This window comes from Anser anser (genome assembly GCF_964211835.1).
Source record: "Anser anser genome assembly, chromosome: 15".
NCBI lineage: Eukaryota > Metazoa > Chordata > Aves > Anseriformes > Anatidae > Anser > Anser anser.
The window spans coordinates 16942202-16963117 of NC_139736.1; the positions used below are offsets into that span (position 1 = coordinate 16942202).

The 20916-nt window shown below is 37.8% G+C and overlaps 1 protein-coding gene across 14 annotated transcripts in view; it reads right to left on the minus strand.

The window, feature by feature from the left end:
- Positions 1-20916, minus strand: part of GRIN2A (glutamate ionotropic receptor NMDA type subunit 2A) — a 226225-nt gene that overhangs the window by 140005 nt on the left and 65304 nt on the right. The window contains exon 2 of one of the 14 annotated variants that reach the window (XM_083799674.1): positions 15929-15992. The exons of 12 other annotated variants lie outside the window; for them this stretch is intronic. The gene's annotated coding sequence lies outside the window, so the exon portion shown is untranslated. Of the gene's footprint in view, positions 1-6; positions 15892-15928; positions 15993-20916 lie in introns of those variants that run through there. One more of the 14 variants, XM_083799672.1, reaches the window with a different exon arrangement.

A 20916-nucleotide genomic window follows, 5' to 3' on the forward strand; every position in this document is an offset into this window, starting at 1 on the left:
ACTTACAGTTTATCCAGAGGAAGGAGAGTCCAGAAGATTTATTCTTGTTCTGCCTCTTGTGGCTGCCGGCACCTGCAGCACTGTTCTCAAAGGTTTCCTTCTCCTTCTCCTTCTTTCTCTCCTGACAGATATTAAGTTCCCAAACAGTACTTAATATTTGGTGACCACTGAAAAATTATTAGTAAAATCACAAGCGTTCTGTACTTCCTGTTTTAATATTTTGCTTTTAGCTGAAAGTGGATAATCTGTATGGCCAGCACTATCACAAACTAACTGTTGGGTGCCTGCACTGGTACACGCTGCTGTGGAAGAGATGCTCTTTTCCTGGTGGAGGAGACTGCAATTCAGACCCACTTCCCCACAGTATCTGGAAAGGCTTCAAATCAGCCAGCATATGTTAAAAAATAAACACTGTTCTTCAATTGCTCCTTATTAAGTACTCTTATGTGTGAATAATTTACTGAATTTTACCTTGCATGTTCCCTTAACAAGTGTACTACTTAGCCCATTATTACATCTATGAAAAAGACCTACTGCAATGTCACCAGTTTTCATCTCCCTTCTCAAGGCTGCGAATGAGATAAGCTCTTTGGCATCTCACCTGAAAGACCTTGAAACATTTAGGAGACACTTCAGTCACAAAGGATTTACAATTGCTATGGCCTACTCTTCCTGAATGGAAAGAGCAGCGTTTCTGCAGTTAGGCTGCACATTTTATTTATGCCCACAAGCTTCTCTCCCACACTGCTTGCCTCCTTCAGCAATGAGGGGTGGGCACAGGCACCATGAAGTGACAGCCAGGAGGGGCACCACAGGGACATTCCTGGTCACTGATCTCCCACCTACAAACCCAAACTCCTGAACAAATTATCTTTTTTATTAAAAAACTTTATGATGTAGGGCCAAAGCAATACAGTTTGTGTTAGCACATGCATAGAACATCAGAGAGGTTTTTCATTTAAGCTCTCTTATATTTTCTGTGTTTTACCTGAGAGCAAATACAGCTATCTGAAGGAGTCATATATGCATTATTTGCATTATTTGTGTGTTATATGCATATATGCACTATTTTTGTAACACTTCGTGCAGGCCTCTGTGCACTACCATCTATTTGTACAGGACAAGCACATCATAGCAATAGAATAATTTGAGCCTACTATTATTTTGGTCCAGAGAACTTTAATAGAGACCCAGAAAAAATCACCTCTAAACAGAATTCAGAAAGACAGAGACCTGGTGAGGTCACTATGGCTTGCACCGAAGAAGCATCTGCCTGTGGTCAAGTTCACTGATGGAAAGGTTGTGTGTACCCCCTCGAATCTATTCCTGGTGACAGCAGAAGCACAGTTCTTATTCAAGGTCACGAAGCAGGGGAAACAATCCACAGGCGAACATCGCTGCAATCAGCACACAGGGTGAGTGGCCATGCCCGGACAAATGAGAAAAGCCACTTCTCCGCAGATCAGTCAGAAACATTAACCGCACGCTTTGACTGAAGGTAGACAACCAAAAGCAGAACTGGCACAGCCTGACCAATGTAGCAGTCCAGGGTTTTGTGCTACACACATGTACACAGCAATAAAAAATAAAGTCTGATTTCTGGACCTGTACCTATGCCATTTCTTGCCCTCTGAGTGTGGAATCTGTTCCTAGAGTTAGGAAATAAACTGTACTACATCTGAGTCAAGTCCTTTTTCTTTGTACCAGAATCAAATGGTTTAAAAATTAAAAAGATTCACTAAACAAGTCATTGCACTTGGCTCTCATCATTCAAAGACTTAGCAATACTTTTGAGGAAGGCAAAACTATAGTATTTCCCATGTATTTCCCACGTAACATAAGGATCTACACAGTCTGCACAGAAGTAGACTTGGAGATCAAGTTGTATAGCAGCTAATTTTACTGGAATCAGACCTCTTAACTGCAAGATTTCCAGTGCATCTGCTAAGAAACTGGGCTGGTTACTGATAAATGTTACTTGGCATTGCAAATGCTGAAAAAAAAATGTTCAGGGTACTTCACTGCTCTTCTGCTACCCATCATTCACTCATGAGATGAATTAGTTAACCACAGCTCAAACATGCTCCTTATTTTAACGTTTCAGTAAGACAGGGAACAGAAATCACAGTTTGGAAAGTCTTCATTCATATCTTTTGTGCCAGACAAACTGTATACAGCTTGTAGACATGATACCACCAGTTCGGCAAGGCATGTTTTTCTATTAAAGCACCTGCTTATCTGAGCTATCTGTTTTCTTAATGTCAGGAATTCTCTTTTTTAATGAGTTCTTCACTCACTGATGACATTTAACTTTCTTCTTTTCCTTGCTGTGGTGAAGGGTAGCAGAAGGGATAAGGGATGCCTGTAAAAATATTTTGGCCAATTATGCATCCAAATAAATATCCTCAAATGCCTATGGCACATAGTTGTAATTAGACAATATATTTCTTCTAAGGCTGTTTAGAGACGTGGTTGAATAAACACATCAAACTATGGAGTCTCTCAAGAGCTGAGCTAGAAAGGTCAGGAGAAAACTATTAAAATCTCTGACTTTTCTCTTTGCAAACCATGGAGAAGAAAAGGACAAAAAGGAGAAGGAGGTGGAAAAAAAAAAAGTTATTATTGAAGACATACCTTTGTTACAAACTGAAACTGAACAAGAATGTTTCCAATATTACAAATTCACCTATATTAATTTATCCTCCACCCATCAAGCCTCTATATGCACCATCAAGGTTCTGTGGCCTCTTCCCCTTCTCCTGGGGTCTGGTTGCATGCACTGGGGGCCAGCTAAGACCTCACAGCTCTGTAACACTGGGGCAGACTGCTGGGAAGAGAGCAGTGTGAGAAGGAGCTGGAAGAAGCCTTCTTGGGGACTTCTGCTCTTTCACATGGAGCTGTGCTGAAGCTCAGGCTCTTGCTCTTTCAGGCTCTTGCTCTTGGCCCTTGCACAAGCTGTCTTCTAAGCATGCCCGTACGAGCCACCTCCCTTCCTGATCCAGACCCGGCACTGACTGCAGAGTGACTTCCCAGCCTGACCTCCAGCTTTGTCCCCACAGATTTAACTGGCAGCCACTGGAACATGGCTGAGCCTGGGAACTGTCTCCAGACCTGCTCTGCCCTCCTTGGTGGGGTACTGGGCGGCTGCACACCTGTTGACAACACTACCTTGCTCTCACTCGTGGCTCCCCTTCCATCACAGCCTCCCTCGCTGCTTGCTGACATCTGCTTCCAAATAAAACAATTGGTCTTCTCTTGTTTGGTTTCCTACATTGTTAGCATCTACACAGTGATACCTCCCAGTGGTTGGTAATCTCCTGCTTCTAGTATAAATTCTGTCACCAAAACCTTGACAGGAGGAAAAGAGTTCATTATTTCTTGAAGTCAGTGAAGTCTTTGAGGAGAGACTGAATATGTCTGTATACTTCTTTATGCAATCAGGAATTTGATTTGTGGTAGATTATGGTAATTATAGTTGCAGTTGTAATAACATGGTCCTGTTCTGGATTTGTGTGCAGCAGAAAAATTCCATACACATCAAATTACACAAAGGCCATGAGGAACAGAAACCCTATGTGTAGATTCACAAGATACTCAGAAGACTAGGAATAAAGCATACATGAAAGTCACTAAATAAACATAAAACCCATGTCCAGGCCTGCACTTTTGAATAGGCTGACAACGTGATACAGCTTGAAGTAAAAGGTAGGACTGATAAACCAGCACACTGCCTGGCAGATCACATATATGTCTCTTGAAATACTAGACATTGCTGTGCAATGACTGTCTTGAGAACGTTTATAAGCAAGTATGATTAGAAAAGTAAAATCGGAACAGAGAAAGCAATGTTGAAAAATTAACAATTCCACATAAACCTCAGAGAGGAACATGTGTGCATGGTCTGTTGGTCAGGTAGGCAAAGGTATATCACAGAACATTTTCTCTTCTGTTAAGATGCCCAACTCCCTTAAGACATTTCTCTTTGGCAGTCACTTCTATTTCAGATCCCCAGTCTATAAAAAGAAAGAGCTATTATAAACTAACGTGCATGCAGCAACAGAGCTAGTATCCTTATAAATATCCCTCAGAAGATAATTGCCCACTCCCTATCATCTCATGAGAAGACACATGGAAAGTTGGCAAGAAATCTGCTTCAGTACAAAATTCTGCCTGAAATCTTTTTGAAGTAGGTAGAAGAACAGAGGTACAAATATGAGAGAAAATAACTTCTCCACCCAGTTCATCCACTGGCAGCATGGCTTTTCCTCTCTGTTTTCAGCTCCCTTTAAACCCAGCACTACTTTCAGATCTTTGGATTACCTAAGACGTATGCTGGACAGCACTCACATCACCAGCCCACAATACCTGCAGCTAAAGATTTGGTTTGAAAAAGGCAAGAGCAGGAAACCAGCTAAACCAAGCCATCATGGAGGCAATGTTGACAATAAAATGAATGCCTTGAGCTGAACTTATTTATGTGGTTGCATTTTTGGTGTTCTCTCAGTTTTCTCCATAGCACTAGGCAGATTTTTCCTGGGGCACAAAATGGTCTTTTCCCTTAGCCTGCTTCATCAAGCCTGTTCTCTATAGTGCTGAACTCTGACACAGCCATGTAGATTGTCAGCCACATCAACAGCAAGGAGGATCCTGCTGTGCTATGGAATCAGTCACAAAAAAAAAAAAGATAAATTTTGCTTTAAAACCTTGATTCCTTAAAAATTAAAACATTTTAATTTTGTATATTTGTACATTTTATTCTTTTTAAGTATTCTGCTTTTGGCAGTGAAATGAAATTAAATGAAATACAGCTTGAAAGAAAAAAAAGAAAACAGTGAATTAAAAAAAAAAAAACAATGATGATGACTTTAGATTACAGGCCATGAAATAGCGACAGAGGTAACTACATCACTTGAACACTTGAATGAGGCTACTTCTCAGAAGGATATTTTCTGTAGCATCCTGAATGCTCTCCAGTAGTCATCCTGAATTCTCCCACCATTGAAATGGATGTGTACACTGCAGAGGTAACTTTAAAAACTGCTAAACAAAGAAGAGTTCATTTTTCTGCAGTTGTGAATTCCGAAAAACAGCATTGTTGAGCAGAGCCTTTTCATCCAGCCAGAGAGTTGTCTTGGTCACATCAAGAAATTTCTTATATCACTGACTTGCCTGTCTAGCTACTAACCTCCATAGGCTTTTTACCTATCTTGCCTGAGAAAAGTGTTTTTTGGAGAGTGCTGAAGACAGAGGGAGCTTTACTAATAGCTATAATTACGTGCTTGGGGTAATTTAGCTGAAAATGAGCTGCATAATGTTTTCATGTGGCTCTAATATTGCTATGTCTCACAGTTAGGAAAGACGCAGAAGTCACAGGGAACCTACAAATTAGATAAATTGGATCAAAGCTAAGAAAACCGTCTGCAGATTTACCTGTGACAACCTGTTTGCCCAGCAAGACAGGCAGTGATGAAGCAAACAAGCAAAGCACTAGCATATGCTGCTCTAGAGACAGCAGTAAACCACAGTGGAAAGCAAATTTTATTGCTATGTCTTATCCATAAGTACCATCAAAATGTTTTCTTAGTTCATCACCAAAAGCGAAAGCATGTACTGTGTGTTAACACAAAGTGGCAGAAAGCCACAGGTTAGTGCTGCAGATGGGGCTTAATCATCCACCTCTACTGCCCACCTAGACCACAGGTCCAGAATAATATAAGAACATGTCTGTTTTTACTGTTCAGCATTAAAATATGAAAGTAATATCACTGAGTTCCTGAACCAGATTAAAGATGCACAAAACTATTCAGTCTTAACCATACCTTTTATTTCTCCACCAGTCTAATGCTAATCCTTTGATTTGGGATTACTTAGAAACCATGCTATACTGGACACTCGGGAGGATGAAGGACAAGGGTGGAGGGAACAGTGGCAATACAAAACAAAAAAAACAGAGCAGAAAGCAGCAAACATCTTCCGAGGAAGGCTTATGTACATGCCAGGGTGGCTGTCTGATGTCTTGCCTGACTTTAAAGAAGAAAAAAAATTACTTTGCTGAACTCCCTTGAAGCTGCAAATATCTTGAACCAGATGCCTCCATTCATGGGAGGAACTGCAGCAGTATCTTCCATGGAAGGATCAGAGAGCTCTCTGAAAATGTATGATAAAATGTATGATGTTTTCTTCAACCTCTCATGGTGTACACTCAGTATGATTCAATGTGTGGTAGGCTCTGTAGGCACACAGAAGGTATTGTACTCACATTTGGCATGGAAGGTAAATTGGCATGGCTTGCCCAGGTACCAACAAACAGATAGCACTTCAAAAACTCAGTACCTATGAGGACATTTAGAAAAGTGAAATCTTTTCTACCGGAATCCTCTTTGGAAAGGACAAAGCTCTCAACAGAGAAAATGCAGGAAAAGTGAGGAGCTATCCGAGGAACTGGGTGGCAAGAAAACAACATTTCCTTCATAGTAAATTATATTCCTTTCCATATCATTAAAGGGCATTGCTAAGCATAATGACTAACATTTGTGAACAATTAGGTAAATCTCTGCTGAGATTGCTCCACATGAAAACAGCTTTTGAGGTTAAATGTTTTAATTCCAAGAGAAGGCTTAAAGATTAAGCAAAAATTGCATTATGAAGTGCTTTGGGTAATAGCATCTTGCAAACACAGAACACACTTCCACATATCTGGCTGCATGTACGTATACAGGTGTGCTTGTGTGCCTATGTAACAGCTGTTCTTTTGTAACAGAAAAAATTTTACATCAATAAATTTAGAATTTTCTCTCAATTCTTTATATAAATATTGGCAGATGTTGTTACCTTTGTTGCAGAGAGCTTAGGCTCTGGCAGGTTGCAGACTTGTAAGTTAAATGAGAACACTGCATAATCATGGGAATACCAGCACTGTGAAACAGACTTACATAAATTCTCCAAAAGGAATTGCAAACTTTTTGAATGACTAGATTTGGAGTTTGACAACTGATTACGGAGTTCTCATGTTGGACAACGTCCTGGAAGACCATTTAGAGATCTAGCTTCTGCCAGCTTTGCTCTTGCATCAGCCAGTATTTCTGCAGTTGGTGTGAAAAGCAAATCCAACACTGCATCCAAAATGATCATTCAAAAATATTTCCCCAGTGCTAGAAAAAAACATTTACACTAGCCAAAAAATAAAATAAAATACTGTGAGTTGACTATAGTCAGCAGTCTCAGCATTTATTTAAGTATTTTAAGGGCTATAAGGGGAAGTAAAAAGAATATAGCTCTTATCAAGATTCACCTCAGACCCATGTGTCAATGTGCTTCCAGTAACTAAAGCTTCAAGAGATCCATTGGGCTAGAAGAAGGCCCTTTTTAAGCCAAGGGTTGTTCCTGAATATGTCATTGAAACAGGGTTTTCTATGGATTTCAGTGTATATTTTTGGCCAACAGGACACAGACAAAACTACAGAATGGATAATGAGATGGGTAAAGGTTCTACAGAGAGAACAAATGTGCCCTTTTTTTTTTTCTTGTAAGGCCTAGGACTCAACAGTTCATATTGATTATTATTCCAACAGCTGTGCATTGAACCATGTGTTTTCTCAATGCTATGTAAAGACTAAAGAACTTTAGCATTTGAACGTGGGAATATTTCTGTAGCCATTTAATATTAGACACAGAGGCAACAGTATAGTTTCAAGGCTTGCCTGTGCATGAATCAGGGCAACTAATAGAACAGGAGAGGCTAGACACCAACTACAGAGCAACCCAGCCAAATGCCAGTGATGGCAGTGAGACTAACACATAGAGCTTGGAGTAACTGAATACACAATAGAAAACAAGGTGCTGAATCTGGATTGTCATAGTAAGAAGCTATAAGCCATTTTGAATGGGGCCAACCAGAAACTATCACCAATTGTGACAAAAACTGAATTATCTGAACATCAGTGACGGTCAGAGAGAAGTTCTCACAGATGTCTTTCTATTTCTCATCCAGCTAAAGAATGTACCAAAGGTAGGAGAAAGCCATTATCTACGAGAAAGACATTATCATTTTGGGCCATGTTTATAGACACAGCACAAATCAAGTAAAGCTGGGAGGCACTGCTAAAATTTCACCTATAAAACTGTCTGCCATTTCAAAACTCAGTGGTAGAAGTGCCGGACAAAAGAAGGACACTTAAAGAACAGAAAATTACTTAAATGGCTAAAGAAATTGAATTATGAGAATTGCGTTAAAGAGACATCTATACTGCTGTAGTTAATAAAAAGGCTAAGGGGGAACTAAAATTTGATTAACTGCTTTTCAGATCTCAGTATGCTTCATGTACTACATTACAGAACTGAAGGAGGCTGCTCTATGTTCTGATCATTATCGGTGCGGCTAAAACACATCCTTCTGCTAAGAAAAACAATCCTGGCAAGACAGAGAAAAAAAAAGATTTCATGCTGTGCATCCACCAATGAAAAGAAGAAAGATTTATTTGATAAACAGAAATGAAGATAATATAAATCCACCACTATTTGTTTAATTAAAATCATATTAAATCTAGCAGATAATAATACATTGCAACACCAAATTAAACTCTGGCAGGTTATTAGATTTTCTTTGTGCTTTTGTAATCAAGTACACATACACACTTCAGTCACTGAATTCCTACTATATCGTGTACTTCTTTAAAACATTAAGTCTTCTGTTTGCAATATTGGTTTATTATATTATTATAATATATAAATAATATATTATTTATATATAAATGTGGTTATTTCCACATTTACTTCTTCACTTATTCCAAATTATTAAAACCTTATTAAATATATCCAGAGGCATTCTATATCACCCTGTACATTAGAACAGAGAGAAAGGAGGAAGTTTAGAAACTATATTGCTGATATTATTTACCATACTAAAAAGGTTTTTGAAGGACTTTATGGAGTCACACAAAGGAAACAATGAAAAGTATTTTATTCAATATTTCTTTTAACAAGTACTCACATATTCAGACCATCTTTGCTTGAAATATCCTTCAGAGCCTGCTGGAGTAGTGAGCTGACCTGAGTGGAATTTGATGACCCAAGTTATTTTCAAAGCTGTTATTGTGTTATATTTTTTCTCAGAGATGATATCATCTTCACCCAGAACTTTTATTTTCTAGCACTTGTAAGAATACCATTACACTTAGATTACATTATTGCTAAAATATCAGGTTTGGGGGATATTCTTGTACTCTTTTTTCAACCTTTTTGATTTCATGATAAACAGTTAACAGAGTCTCAACACTTAAGTTATGAATTCATCTCTTGTGGCATTGCAATTCTCCACTTTTTGGCATACAGTATGCAACTGATATCACACTATATACTGCCATATAAACCAGTCGAGTCTAACTTTCTGTCTTGGACACTAAGTTTAAGAGAAGTTTAATTCAAGTTGGGGGAAAAAAAGGTATAAAAGATTCAAAAATAACTAAATAATCGAATATCCCCAAGACTGATATAAGATTCTCATTCAGTCACCTGCATTCCACTGTATTTTCATTTCTGCTCCATATAAAACCAATTTTGAATAAAACTTCTGCTTGAAAGACAAAGGAAACACACTGGATTCAGGCAACAACAGCAAGTGAATGCAGTTGCCTTATTCCAGGCATAGGGGATTTATTCCTTGGTTAATACTGCATTCAGTTGAGTGATTTCTCTTTTATGTCAATAGATTTGCAGCACTCACCATATTTCAATCCTCACTTTGTTTTGCTGTCTCTCACTGAAAGCACATCATCCTTGAAAATGCTCAGTAACTAAGTCAGACAAGAAAACTAGGACAACTGTAGCACTTGATCATTCCCATACTGTAATCTCAATATAAACAGAACAGTAAAAAGATAAAAAAAAAAAATCACTTCTTATGTCAAAATCTAAGGAAGGTGTTACCATCTGTATGTATCAAATACCAAATACTAAGATAAAGCCAGATTAAGACCTCAAGTCAGGCAATGTTTTCTATCATTTAAAATGCTGAAAACTTTCCTACACCTACAGCAAGCTGTAGCTTCCTCTGTTCTCCCACGTCTGTTTCACTGATCCAGCAAATCCTTCAAATGCTCAGATGCATCAAGATGAATGCTCCGTGGTTAATGCAGCAGTGTTGAAATAATGAAATAATGAAACCACGACTGACAAAGCCACATAAAGAGAAGGAGGAATCATCAGCCCTCATACAACATTTTATTTATTAACTTATTATTAGGGCAAATTAGGCTAAGAGTTGAACTGCAGAACATACTGATTTATACAGGGCTGCTTGCCTGTCAATAACAAGGTAAAATACATTTGTTCTGAGGTGTATATGTCAGAGGTTATTTCCTCTGAGTACCTAAAGAATAAAAGTGCAGGACAGTGCTGTCATTTCAACTTGGATCAAGACTCACATTTTATATACCTTACAAGATTCTTTGTAAAAGTAGGTGACAACAGTAGTTTGTTATCTAATAAATTAGATATCTTTATTAATTTAACTGAACAGTGCAGAGGTCTATCAAAAAAAAAAAAAAAAAAAGCTGGCACATTCATAAATGGGATAATGTTTTCCAAAAATATCCTTTAAGTACTGAAGGTCAGGCTCCTGGTAGGTGTAAAACTATGCAAATGTGCATGCTATAACCTAAATTTCTTATTTGACATCTAAGTTAGTTTCAAGTGAATCAGAACAACCAAATTGTTTTTGTAATAAAAGTGACCACAGAATAAATGCAACCATTGAAAAAATGGTTCTGTAAGTAAGCTGTAACCACAGGAGAAGACTGATGTAATGCACCAGGAGTGCTCCTCATTTACACACCTGAATTATAAGGAAATGTTCTACATTTCCCCTTGGGGAAGAGGTAAAATATGCTCCACTGAGCTGGAAACTCACTGCTCTCGATTTTTGTGCCTCAGGTTGACTTGGATATTCCCTCTGTAAAGCTGGCAGAGTTATAGTGGGAATTTCCAAAGGAAACAGTCACATTTCTTGATACCATGTCATAAAGGCTTGCTTTTGTGTGTGCGTATATATATGCATGCGTTTAGTTGTACACGCACTCCAGCACCACTTCATTCAGCCATCATCCTGGTCTCCTTGTAAGCAGATTCACCACCAGGACACTGACTACAGCCCGTCTATCATTCAGCAGCCAGCTCAGAGCCAACAAATGCAAGCATCTGTCCACAGGGGAAGCGGAGAAGCCCCTCTCAACCACCTGCCTCCCGTGTGTATTGTACCCAGCATCACTTGCACTCCCACCCTGCACTGCCCCCTTCAGCACAGCTGTTCTAGTCGCTTACCCCTAAAAACAGCTTTGCCTACAGCCTTCTACAGAGACCGGTTTTTCACTCTGTTATTCTTGGAGCTGACACTTTGGTAATGCTGATATAGGTGCAGACCTGCACAACACATCTATCACAGGCCAAGAAGCAAAGTATTCCAGGACTTGTTCCAGGTTACACCAAAGTCCTTAAATGGTTTGGATTCGCTCAGTACTTTACCACTTTTCTTTGACACATATGCCAGACTTCAAAAAGTCAGCACTAGTCAGCATCGCACGTCCATACGAACAGATGTAACCTATATTGTCACCAGGGCTGTCTGGAAGAAAGAACAAATGGTGCCAAGCCCTTTCTTCTACTACTTCAAGACATTCGTCAGCTTGTGAACATGAGCTCATCAAAACAGCACGCAGCTTCGAAGTGCTAAACTGGTGAATTCTTTCTCCAGCAAACTGTCACATTCTTAGGATATGATTTTCCTTGTAACTTCATTTTTTACTGTTGCTAGATTAGAGTACAGTACTTCTGCATTAACAAGGTTTCCCTGTATTCTAAGCCAAAGGACAAAACTCAGGGTAGGTTCTGCTATAGAGAAGAACTTTGCATCATATAAAATCTTGACCAAAGAAGATGCAAAATTAAAAGTATACTGTCGCAAGAGAAAAACTATTAAAACTATTATGGTTCTCAGTTATCTGTTTTACAGATAGGAAATCTAGGCAGAAATTATTCAGGCAGAATTACAAAAATCCAGCATGGCACTGCTATTACTAGAACTAATGCATTTAACCTACTCTTCTTGTGGAACTGTAAAATATTTCCTCTTCCAAGATTTCTATTATCTCTGATTCTACTAACAAAACACTGTTATTTTTTCCTTCTACTGAAAAAAAAAAAAAAAATCAATCTTCCATCTGAAAGCTTAAAAGTTACAGGGTAGTTTCCCTCCCCCCGTTATAGGGTCCTGCTATCCTCTCTAAATCACTGTATTCTAGACAGTCTGGCTACATTGCCAACACATCAATTATACTTCACAAGGTTTGATTGCTAGATTTATTAAATCCAATATAATTAAGTGTGAACCTTTTAGTCTGAAATCCATATGCTGTAAGTACTGGAACAAATATATCTGAAACTTTTAGAAGTGAATCATTAGTAAAACAAATGTATTAATTTAGATCTGTAAAACAGTTAGACAAAATAGACTACGTTTAACCTTATGGGAGCACAATGGGCCATGAAGTACAAAGCAAAGATCAGTCCTCCATGAAGTGAGAAATGAGGCCAAAACACAGACAGACACACTGACTCCTGGAAGATCCAAATTTAGCCCATTACAAATTGTGAGTAGAGTAGAATAGTAACTGATTTTTTCTTCTAGAAACAGCTAATTATGGATTCAGAACAAAGTTCAGCAAGCTGTTCAATTACCAAAGCACAGACAAATTGAATGACAGGTATAATTTCAGTTGTTATGCAACTGAGAGAGCATGGGAAAGACCAAGGAAAGCTGGTCTTAGCACTTGTAAAACTGTTCTTAAATAGTCTTATTTTTGGTAAACAGTCATTTAGTAGCATTAGGAGTGCAGTGGTAAAGAGTTTGACCAAATGAGATACGTATTAACATGAGGCTTAATTTGTTGTTAATGAGTCCTTAATTTCACAGATCTTGTGTCAGACTATGAATGCTAGCTTATTAAAGCAGGTATATCCGTATTTTATTATTTCTTCTTTCAACATGGATGCAATTGGTGATGTCACCAACTGTACTTTCAATTAAATACATATTATGCCCCTTTCAGTGGTATTTATTATCATTGTTATGTCAGTACTTTAGAAGCAAAGTGGTCAGCATGATTCCCTTTCAATTAATCATATTTTACTTTAGTGCGCAAGCTGTTTATAAACATGTAAGACATACACTGAAACTGGTAATGTTTAAGTGATCTTTAATCACCTTTTACGATTCAATATTTTTCCAATAAACAAAATGATCCCTTCTCTTTGATAATTTTTTTTTCAATAGTATGAACTTACTTCTCATCACCTATGAAGATGCAGGGAGGACAGAACCAATGTCGTTAATTTCACAGTCCTGACCAATCCCACACAAGCAAACCAATGTACTCTTAAGGAAAATAGCACATCTCAGAATTTTTCTCTGAAGTTCTACTCAAAAGCAGATAAAAAAATGTTAATTGCTCTTAAACCATCTAGTGTTTTTAAATTTTCTTCTAGCTGTTCAGCTAGAACCATAAAAGTACTGTCAATTTCCAATGATTTAATAAGGAAAAACAGTCTGTCTTTATCTTAGATACCGAGTCCTCAAGATACCAATCTCAAATGAACAAAAGAGTGTTAACTTGCAAAAGCCAACATAAGGATGGGAACTGTGCTACAACTTAAAGAAAAAGGAGGACAACTTGAAGTAGAACCAGGCTCCCATTTTTTTCCCTCCAAATAAAAAATTGCAGCCTTTTACAATGAATATCTTCTGGTGCAGTATACTGAATTCATAGGAGAGCTGTATGTTCGGCTCTATCTAACCTTGAAAAATCACGACCTTTTAAGTGGTAAAAAAATAATCTTAGTAAATAACATTTATTGCAAAAATAAATATCATATATATGTCTTTGTAGACATGGTAAGCAATATTAAGATAACACATTCATATCACTAAATGTTATTTTATTCCCAAAATGGAAAGCCAAATATGAATTTTATTATCACTGATCATGATATATCATGGTCCTGGAAAACGAAAAGTTCATCCCAGGATGCACTGATTATAGTTCCTGCAGCACATCAACAGAAATACTAGTGCTTGTCTACAAAGCACTGGTGAACAATCATCAGATTTGTCTTATACAATTCTAGTGACTCTTCTTCAGGAAAGATACCTAAAACTGGACGAGTGTGGAGAAGAACTATAGGAATAACAGGGAAAATCAAGAACCAAACATGCAGAGAACTTAGCTGGTTTAACACAGGAAACAGAAGAAATGACACTTGTCTACCATGTGAATGGGATAGAAGATAAGCATTTGAAAAGTGCAAAAGCTGTCTGAATTTAAGAATGCTGCTTACAAAGTCATGGTGTATGCGAAGTAACCCTGAATAAATTTAGGTTCAGAAATAGAATCATAGAATCATAAAATATCCCGAGTTGGAAGGGACCCACAAGGATCATCAAGTCCAACTCCTAAAGAAAGGTGTCTAGCCGTGAAAATAAAAAGGCTATAAAATGTCATTCTTCTTCAAGAAATATTATGCACACCAAGCAAGTTTTAATGTAATATTTGCACGGTTTTGGGAAGGGATTTTGTTATGCAGTTCTTGAGATAGAAGCTGAGTGGAGTTTATGAACAGGAGGTAAAATTTCCTGATAAAAACTAGTAAGGCTGCAATGTAAAGAGCTAATTTTGTTCTTTGACTGTAAGTCATAGCCCACTTGGAAACAAGCTCATAGTTGGCCATGTCTTCATGGTCATAGTGCAAAAGTTCTCCAGACCAACCAAAATAATCCTCTCTAATCTTAAGAGAAAAACAACAAAGATGCTGTCAGCCTCTCTAAACATTCATCAGCAGACGGAATTAGAGGATAGCTAGTCTAGCACTACACTGTGCTACTATTTTTAGATTTTAAACCAGATGGACACTAATACTTAACTATTAGATTTTTTTGCTTGATTTGTTCAAACTGATCATCTCAGTTCTGACTCAGCCTCAGACAAGTGGTAGCAGTGGCACCAGAATTTACAAAAAAGCAAAACCAAAACTGATTACAAGTTTAATGAGAGCAAAACACACTAAAATTGAGACTGAAAATTGAAAAACTTGGCACAATAACCTGAAACACAAGTAAAAGGCAGAGAGCTTTCAACCAAAGACAATATTTCAAGGCAGTAAGACTGTGGTTAGGAAAGTTCTTGTCAAAGCAAAATTTGAGTTATAAACTGGACAGAAACATGTGATGAAATAAAGATCTTATTCTGTTCTGCTCCATTAGAAGACAGCAGTAGTTTGCAGATAGAACTGCACAGAAAAATCAAGACACAAACCTTTTGCATGCATCTTATGCCCTTCAGATTTGCTTCTATCCCTCTTCAAAGTAAAATACTCTTTAGCTGAAATCATGCATAGATATATTTGCAAATACACTGTCAGTCATATACAGAATTCTGTCCAAGGTCAAGTTTGCAGAAGCCTGATGATTCCAGTCTCTAAAAATTCATATTTTAGAAATGGCCTTCATTTTAAGCAGTGAAGACATCTGTTTGTACAAGATGACTCAACCAGCATACTTTTACAAGCATCCTTTCTCAGTCTGCTTTATTGGTGTTCTTTATATTTAACATAATGTTAAGAAACATTAGAATTTTTCTAAATTTGTTAGGCCCATTTGAAGGAGTACAGGCTTCACTAAGACAGCTTCCAAAGCCAACAATGACATCATTTAGTTTCCACGGCAATTTCTGACACACTAGAAACTATATGCACTGCATAAAGTAGCTAATTATTGTACTCTAACAACTAATGATATGCAAGGCCACAGTTTGAAATTCAATATGTATCCTAACAGAAATATAAGGGCTGAGGGGAAAGGAAGCAGTAATCAAACATAGCTTACCAAGCTTGCTTATAATAATCAAAATCATTCCTTATCGTAACACATTGTCTCGTGAATTGTAGCTCTATAGAAAAAAAAAGAAAGAAAAGAAAAAAAAAAGTCTTATTTTACCAATATGCTGAAATTAATAGCTAAACTAGACCTTCAACTATCAAAAGCTGTCTGCCCTCCTACTGGTAGGAGATACAACACTGATTTTTCTTTTAACTTGGTTTTCTACAGCCAGTGCTGTGGCAAAGGTTGAAATGTAACTAACAGCAGATATTGCAGAAAAATCCTTTAACATTTACAAAAGAAATTTTAAAATTAACCAAATTTGTTCAGCCTCTCCTGAAGTGATTATGCAACACTATAAATGTGAGCAGTACCATCTGGAAGGAAGATGTACAATGCACATGCATCCATTATTCGTACATTTTCACACTGTACCAAGCCTCTGGGGGAATGTATTTTACCATGATATTTGAATTGGAAAAATATCATGTAAGGACTTAAATTTGAAAGGAAATTGGTTGCATTTAAATACATTTACAGAATTAAAAGCTAAACTCAAAATATAAAGTAAAAATTATATGCACATCTTCTAGCAAAATGGGTAAAGGAAGAAGGGTATTTATATAGCTACTTTAAACATCTAGTTTAGGTAGCTACGTTTTCCACATGAACACTGCAGAAAGTCTGACTTTGGTCCACCAAATCACCTCCTACCCTTTAATATCTGCTTGGGGAGCATGAATTCTTAGCTTAAGCACAGGCAAAATGACTAAAGGAATTGCAAATGTTGTGTATTAATTAGATCCTCATTTCATAGTACTGAAGGCTTACTTGATTTCAAGATCTCTTTCCTTCACTATGCAGAAATATGAATGGGTAAGTACCAAGCAAGTCTTGGGAATAAAGGCTAGGAGAGACTATAAGCATGCACTGAAGGACAGAAGGAAAAAGAATGGCTTGTGAGAGGCACACAAAGATACCTCTTCATAACGGATTTAACAGAAATATGGCCGCTATTGCAAACATCAAAATGCTAGGCAATTCTGTTTCTCAGGATACAACCAGGTTCCTTGGAATTATGTGGGCCAAGTATGACTTATTCACCACATCCCAAATATATCTGTAACCACACACTTACTGGAACCAGCATATTTCTGTCTGAATGCAGCATTTCTACTTAGCTGACTAAACTATGTCCTATAGATGCAGCTGAGCATTACTCATGAGATTTGTGGATAGGAGTGAGATCTTCACTCGCACCAGTTGAGTCGACTTCATAAAGTGAACTACCTTTAGCAGCAGATCTATTATGATGATAAACCTTTTTCCTTGTGCTACTCATAAATTATCTCCCATTCTTGTATTTCCAGAACTCAGAGGCAAAAGTGGCTTAATGGTTGACTCATGTCTTATTCAAAAGTGCAGAGAAGAGAGCAGCAACAAACAAAGCCTCACTGGAAAAACCCAGCTCCTGTTTGCAGTCAAGATCTAAACTAATTTCCTATATAGACATATGAGCCTTTCTTTGTCAACGCTTCTTTTTCCTCAGTTACCACACAAGTACAGTTGTGCAACACACTCTTCAACGGATCATGCTGAAATTCTGCACTGAAAAACAACACACGGAGAATTTGGGTCCAGACAAAATTATGTGGCTCACTTTCCCTAACTATCTTTTGGCAGTAGTTCAGAAGAAGAAGGAGGAAAAAAAAAAAACACCACACTATTCAGGGCATTCAAAAAAATTACATATGCCATACATTTACAGCTATTTTCTGTCCAGCTAAATGTCAGAAGTTGGAATATAAAAGAAAAATGGATACAGCTTTTCCTCCCTCACTATTTATGTGTCAGTGTCCAGTTTATACTGCACAATCCAACAAACAATTGTTGAGACTTAAGCAACAAATCATCAGAATAGCAATGGGCTTAATACCTAGTGTAACAGCCTGAAGGCAAGCAGTGGCTAAACTTGACTTTTTTCCTATCCAAATTAAGAAAATGAGGCATGACCAGGTTGCATTTCAGATGGACATTTAAGTAACACATACTTACGAGACTGCTTCTGTATTTCAACTACAAGCTACCATTACTTAAAATGTAAAGTTTGCATTTATTAAAATTTGCATCAGATGAGTGTTCTTGTAGAGTCACAAAAATTTAGAAGAGGACGAGAATGTGTTGCAAAACCTCTAGTGACTCCAGCCTATTTTGCTACAGAAGTCTGCTTCACACCTCTCTACAGAGTAAAGAAAACACTATGAGAAAGCTCTGAGCTCATCTGTTCAAGAAGGTGTAAAATACATTAAAGAAGTGTGAGAAGAACCGGTAAGAGAACCATTGGGATTTTCTCACTGGGTGCATTTATTTGAATGTCAGCAGTTTTAATCTAGATCACTCATTATACAACAGAACACACCACATTCACTGGTGATACCGGAAGACCACCTCTTCAGCCTGGCTGTGTCGCTTCTCTGTTAGCTCTCAAAGCTGGGAAGTCAACTATCTTTATAATAGATATAACAAATTAATGAGTTGTATCAATAAATACCCTCCTAAAATATCACTCAAGCTCATAGCTATGAAATGTTTCCCTGCAGTGTAATTTTTGTTTGCATATTTGGCAGGTAACCTAACTTTTACTGCAGTGAACTTCCTTGAATCAACTCACATTTAATGGCTTGTTTTTTTTGTTTTTGGTTTTTTTTTTCCACTCCCTTTCCCTATTAATGCTTTTAGACAAATTCACTGCACATTAATTTTCATTGCTTGTTCTCTCATGCAATATAGGCCATTATTTCTCAATCCCAGTAAGTTTTCTAAGTGAACTAGTTTCTAGCAAGTTGGTTAGCAAGACCTGCTACAAGGTTCCCATTCTGAGGGGTGCAGGTGTTTGCACAGCAGTTGGAATATTACTTTAGTTTAGCTGATACGTTCACAGGTTTGTCAAGCACACCTGATGGCAGGGTAGTAAGCAAAACAGGGTGCCCTTCTTTACCAGGACATTACTTGAGCAAACACTACCTACTGTTGTTAGAAATAACACAGAGAAGACTAAGGTGTGGGATTCCTTTTTCATAGTTTTTTGGGAGTTTTTTTTGTTTGGTTGGTTTGATTTTTTTTTTTGAGCCATCCAAATAGAACAGAATAGACTTCGAGAAATATTATTGCATAATTTTTCAGTGATAGGGAAATCACATTTGACAATAGAAGTAGCCCAGTGAAACAGTTTATCAGAACAGGTGATTTACAAAGCCTTTCTCTTGCTCTTTCTTCAACCCAGGTGGAATTCCTGGAATTAGATATATATTCTCTGCCCTACCACAATTCTGTTCCTACGTGATCCTAGACACATCTCTACAAGTCCGCCCACCTCCATCCCAGCCTGGAGGTTATGCACACTGCAAGTGTTGGAGCTACTTCCCAACTCACCTTCCTGCTTGCCAGGTGGGTATCTCAGTCCCCTGGTTATTGGTCATAGGTCACTGGTATTTAACAGAATACTGTGAGAAGCTTTTAGGAAACTGCACGAAAGCTTTGTAAAAGAAAGATAACTGAAGGTGGGTGGTGATTTCTCATGCATGACAAAAGCACTTCTGATTCCTGACCATCCTGTTCCTTTGCCTTTAACATTTCTTGATCAAAATTCAGGCAAAGCACTTAACAGTAGAAAACAAAGGGTTCTTGTTTTGTGAAACAGTAGCTTCACAGCATGTGATACTGCTTTGGCGTTTGTAAAACTTGAACATGTCATGAGAAACTGCATAGTTGGTAAGCCCTTTACAGCCACTGGCAATCTTAATCACACACATAAAGTGATCTGTAGCCAGGGAACAGGTATCTGTATATTTGCATTTCAGATAAAAAGTTTAAGAACTACAGCCCCAGCCAAGCAAGAAGAGTTTGCATGGGTTCCAGTCTGTCAGCAAAGGCAACAGTTACTAAGATGTCCTTAAAAGCATCACTCTTAATTTAAGTATCAAAACCAAACCTCTCCAGTGATCCACTTCATAAGCTTCATTGGAATAGATTCATTGGATCCACTTCATTGGAACAGATACAGACTTGCTCTCTTTGCCTTCTGGTCCACAAAACAGGTGGCAATGAAGCTTTCAGTGAGGTACTTAGGAAATACCAACAATAATTTACAAGATACAACTTGTTTTTGATATAGCTGTCTATAAAGCTGCAATTCTTCCTCTTCTAGAAGTTTCAGATAGTTATGTATAGCATTAAAGTATCAAGAAAATAAATAGAAAAGTTTTTCTTTTCAGTTTCTTCAGCCACTTTAACAAGCTGCGTTCAAACCAAGCAAACCTACGCCTTTGTCCTTCTATGAAAAACAAAAATATACTTCCAAGGGAAATGCTCAATCTAAGCTGATCCTTGACCATGAAAGTTACTCTAGAAGGTTAATACTGATTCTTGGACAGTCTTCATTTCATCACATTAATGCAGAAGGCAACCCCGTAGATACCTACAGAGACTATAGGTAATTGTTTATGTTCTCTCAACAGCAAATTAAGCTTATTTACACATATGAAAACTCACTGTAAGGTGACAGATGGGAGCTTCTGTGGGAAATATGCACTTAAATTTTAGGTTTCATGTGAGCTGTAGCTGAAAACAAGCATGCTGCCTGAGATTGAAATCTCCCAGCTGTATTGATTTTCAGAATGGAACATGACTATTAGCTATTCACAGACACTCTCTCCTCATGCAGCAGCAAGCTGCTCTCCCTCCTCTCACAGGAAAAAGGGCACCAAGGAGAAGAGCTACTGGTGCAGCTGGGGGCATTTGCTACAATGGATCTGAATGAAGACAGAAGGAGAAAGAGAAGAAAAGCATTTGTTTAGTAGTGCAGAAGTTCATTAACTTTTCACACTGGGCCTTTTTTTTTAAAAAAAAAAAAAGGCAATTTCATTCAATCTCTCCTTACCCATCCTACTCTCTTCATCATATATATATATCTAACTCCACTATGCAGCCTGTCT